Raw genomic sequence first — 5,011 nt, 5'->3', positions numbered from 1 at the left:
GTTTGGGGCAGAGCGGGGCGCGCGGCGCTCGAAGCACCCGCTCGGCGCGCTCCGGCGCCGGTGGAGACGCTGGGGTATTTCGGCCCTCACCTCCTGAGCTGTAGGTTCGCAGCCCCACGGCACCCCAACTCGACGGCGGCCCCACTGTGGGTCCACTCTGAATATTTGAGATCTTTTCTTGCGGAAATGCTCAGTCCCGTGGCGCGCGTTCTTCCTCGGAGTTGGCCAAAGGCGCTCTTCCCTGCAAACCTCAGTCACACCCAGTGGCAGACGGATTTCTTTGTAACTGGTTTTCTCACTTTAGGGTCCATTTTGAGTCTCTTCTTAACATGGTGTCTTCATTGTCAAGTAGATAGTCTCTTCTTAGATGGCCACAGCAATTGAAAATATACAGGGTTAGTGCATATGAGGTAAAATGTCCTAACTCTTAAATAGACCAACAAAACAGACATGGTAGCTTTGAGGTTAAAAATGCAAAAGTTAAGGTTCGGTTTTCATTTAGGTTTAAATTTGGAGGCATTTAGTGTTTGTGAGGTATTTATCAAAAGCTTAAAAAACCCTACAAAAATAGTCAATGTTTAAAGAAGTCTTAATGTTGAACTTTGATGATTAAATATGAAGACACCACTAGGTTATGAATTTTATGAACTTGAGCAACTGTTTACTGATATTGTTGAATTGGTTTTTATGCAGCAAGAGATCTGATTTGACTGTACTTTGATGTTATTATCCTTGGGTTGAATAGATAGAAACCATTACAATTGGTTGAGTGAAATACCCTAACATTTTTCATAATTTAATTGCTAATCAATAGAAGTAGATTCATTGTCTTTCAGCAGAACTATTCTTCCGAAACGCATAAAGACGTTGCATTGTGTTAACATTTTTAAAATACTGCATTTCATAGTGAAGGGTAAGCATGGTAGGCCATGTTAATTTTTGTTAAAATTCTCATAAATAATATGAGCCCATACTCTAAAATTATTAACAAAAGGGGAGAAAGGGATTGTTTTGCACAATCAAATTGTTCCTTATAGTTGCCATCAAAGTAAGCATAAACATCAATTCAGAGCACTTTATATCTGTTTTATGGAAGAATTAAAGGACAGTAACCACAATGGATACCTACTGTGCACATTGATAGCATGCGAGCTTTTTAAATGCTTGAGGTTTTTAATCATTACACTTCAAATCCTGTCCTGTCCTATCCTATCCTCTCTGGTAAATGTGATGCCAAAGGTTTTTATATTTTGAGACATACCAGAGAGAATATATTTTAGTATAAATGTACAGACAGGTTGACATTAAAATATATTTTACACATGCCCTTTAATGTACTTTCATTGTTTACTTTTCTGTTTGGAACTGTTGTTATTGAAGCATTGTGCACTTTAGATCACTTAATACAGCTTTCTGTTTTTTAATGATAAAATACTTGAGTCTTGCCCAGTTTCCTTTAGGCACCCTACTAGAAGTTTTTTTGGCAGAGCACTATACACAGAAGAAAAAATTTTTAATGAAGTTGAAATTTTTATTAATTATCTGATCCCAGGTGTGTAGGCTATGAATATATTAGTTCTATATCTGGTGTATTGGCTTCATGCAGTGAGCAATTTTCATGGGATGGTAGATACCAGAAGTGTGTATTAAGAGATAGATAGCATTGTGGTAGGATAGCTGGATTGGAATTAGCTCCAAATTTTAGTTCTAGCTTTGTGACTTTGTGCAAGACTCATTTTCCCTATCTTGTAATAAATGAGGATATTGAATTAGTTTGATTCTAAGCTTCCCTTTAAGCTTTGAATTTTCTGACTTTTGTAAATTCATGACATTGTCAGTGGGTAGATATGATAAGTTATTTGCGTAAGTGCAGAGAAGTTTATTTTTCTTCTAAATTTATATACTTAAGTTGAATAGGAAGCATAATTGACAGTATAAAATATTTCACTAATAGTTTTTGCAGTCAAAGTTTTAAAATCTTCATCTTTATTTCCAGATATCATCTCTTGTGATCACTGTTCCTGATTATGGCTTTGTCCAGGCATTAAATTGTGTGCCTTTTGTTCCTTGAAGAAAGAGGTATGGTAAAGATTGAAGTATTATATAGTCTATTAAGTAGTAAGTTAATATGTTTTAATCTTAGACAAAATAATATAGTTATGTATTTGTGAGTTTCCATAAGTTACAATTTTATTTTTGGCTTAAATATTATACAGGGTTTTTCATTTTAATATGAGCAGAAAAAGTAGTTTTTTGTGTTATTGTTTATTATTTAGCATTTCATTAGAGACCTAAAGATGATTTTAACGATATTATCCTTCTAAATATAACGATGGCATTAAGAGCTTTTGAGTAATAAATGACGATAAATATGTTAGGAAGATGTTTTGAAGGTATATAGATGGCTAGGAGAATGTTTGTGGTTTTCTGTAGTTAGCGCAAAGTAATGCATCTGAAGAAAGATTGTCTAGTGTGATTAATGGCATCTACATTATGAGTCAGAAAAGGGACTTGGGAATCACTATAAGAGGTTATGACTGGTTTCCTGGAGACAATCATCTGCATATCTTTGTGTGGACAAAAAGAATGGGAAAAATCTGCCGACAGATCCATGATATTCCAAGGAAATCTTTTAAAACTCAGTGGAAAATATTGTAGCCTTATAAAAAACCCACTACAACAAAACAAAAACCTGGAATACAATTGTCTTTAAACATGAGTCTCTTGCTGTTTGTTCTTGTGATATCACAGTGTAATAATTCCCCTCACCGAATGCAATAAGTGTACACTTAAGTATAACCCTAAATTAGGATTAAGAGTATGTATGTAATTACTAAAATAGCTGAAGTAGACAATACTAACTTAAGTTATTACTTTAGTTCCATGAACTTTACCGTAGATGTCCTTTTCAGAGTCATTTCCACAAAGCATGAATTTTTTAACTTTATTATAACTTAATTCTAGCAACTACCCTGAGTAGAGAGTAACAGAGCTGAATTGAGATACCAGGTTATCATTTATGTTCATTTACCTCCATAATTTCTTTCTACATAACGTTTGTCTAACCTCTTACCACATGAAATTCACATGGGTACTGTGTTAATCAGGAATAGAGACAATAAGTGCAGAGTGCTAAGAATTTTCTTTGCTACGATTGATCCAAACTACCCAGAAAAGGTAATATGATGAAGAGTGAAAGCTTCAGCCCTGGCAGGGTGGCTCAGTTCGTTGGAGCATTGTCCCATGCACCAAAGGGTGGTGGGGTCGATTCTGGTCAGGGCACATATCCAGGCTTTGGGATCAATCCCCAGTCGGGGAGTGTACAGGACACGACCGATCAGTGTTATTCTCTCTCCTTGCCTCTTTCTCTCAAATCAATAAAAAACTAAAACAAAAACCCACAATGACACATTCTCTGATGAGGATTGGGAAAGAAAAAAAAAGAATGAAAATTTCAAATATAATGAAGTAAACAAGAGACTACTATACAATGACTGACCAAAATGATGTGGATTATTCCACCTTCAAAAACCAAGCAAAGAAACTAAAAATTTAAAATTGTAATTGGTATGACTGTATGAATATTAGAATGAAGGTGCGTGACTTGAAACTTTGAAGCTTAAGAAAATTAAGTGGGTTTCACCTGGGTCTCATTTCAAGAAATGGTCATAGCCAAATCTAAAAACAAATACTGGCTTTTAAAAGTCAAATTTCAAAATGTAAAATCGGCACCAATTAAAATTGGATTGTTGGAGGTTGTGTGTAGTAGAAGATCGATCGATCGATCGATCTATCTACAGTTTTTGTCAACTCAGGATATCATCATTTTGGGAAACCATCTCTTTTCTATTGTGAGTGGTTGGTGGGCTATCAGCCAGTCTTGTAGTTTTATAACCCAAGCCTATTCATTCCTGTTGTAACAGTGATTGCCTGCAGACCAAATCAGAATCCTTTGAGATTGTTACATGAGTGCAAGGAGAAAAATGCTCTCTTCTCTCTAAAGTTGTTAATTTGGGAGGGTGATAGTGACACTCCGACATGTATGAGAACCTCATCTGTAGTATGAAAAAGTGGAGCCATATAGAAATGGAAGATGGATGAAATAGTGCTAATTTCAGTTAGGGACTATGGCTATGAGATATCAGTGTTTATCTTTTAATGTTGCGAGCTATCCTGGTGTCCCTCCCAGTCCCTTGGGCCAAAATTCTGTATATAAATTAGTTTTAATTGGATTGCTGCAGAATGAATTTATGACCTGTAACTTCAAGTTAATCATTTACATCCATCTACAATTTGCCCTTTTCCTCCACCTTACAAAAGATGCCTTTATTCATTCATCACTTATCACTTCCTTCGATCAACCTAATATTTATTGTCTACTATGTACAAGTATGTGCAACTGCCTGGTTAGTCAAGGAATATACATATAGGCTGAGTGGATGGTAGACTTTCTCTACTATAGTACATTTTTGTATACTTAAGTTACACAAATCAACAAGCATGTGTTGAGAATAACCAGTGCTGTGCTTAGTAATATCTAGGAATAAGTTATTGATCTTCAAAGTGCTTATAGTTTAGTCGAGGTATCCACATTAATATATGTGAAATCTACAATAATACAAGCACAATATGCTAATTAGACTGGACATCCTTCCGGATGTCCTTCCAGACAACCTTCCAGACAAAGCCAGGGCTGCGACGGAAGCCCGGGTCCTAGGTGCCAGAGGGAATTCGGTGCCAGCAGCCAGGGGAAGGAAGGCCTACTCTTGCACGAATTTCGTGCATCGGGCCTCTAGTACAACATAAACAGCTATAACAGGCAAGTGAATGGATACTTGTGTAGTATGGATTTTAAATGAGTTTTGATAGGTAGGAAATTAGTTAGGGCTGGCCCAGTCTAGGAAGGTTTCTTAAAGGAGGTATAACTTCAAATAGATTTTGACTTAGTGAAGTGGGTTTTGATAACCACAGAGAATAATTAAAGAAAGTCCTGCTACAAAAAAAATCATGC

The 5,011-nt window shown here is 36.1% G+C and overlaps 1 protein-coding gene across 4 annotated transcripts in view; it reads left to right on the top strand.

Moving 5' to 3' along the window:
- Window positions 1-5,011, top strand: part of ZNF518A (zinc finger protein 518A) — a 44,998-nt gene that overhangs the window by 20,883 nt on the left and 19,104 nt on the right. For all 4 annotated transcript variants that reach the window (XM_015559387.1, XM_006756619.2, XM_015559389.1 and 1 more), the window contains exon 2: window positions 1,997-2,079. The gene's annotated coding sequence lies outside the window, so the exon portion shown is untranslated. The remainder of the gene's footprint in view (window positions 1-1,996; window positions 2,080-5,011) is intronic.

Source organism: Myotis davidii, unplaced genomic scaffold (genome assembly GCF_000327345.1).
Source record: "Myotis davidii unplaced genomic scaffold, ASM32734v1 scaffold332, whole genome shotgun sequence".
NCBI classification, from domain to species: Eukaryota; Metazoa; Chordata; class Mammalia; order Chiroptera; family Vespertilionidae; genus Myotis; species Myotis davidii.
This window is presented reverse-complemented; position numbering and strand designations above follow the sequence as displayed.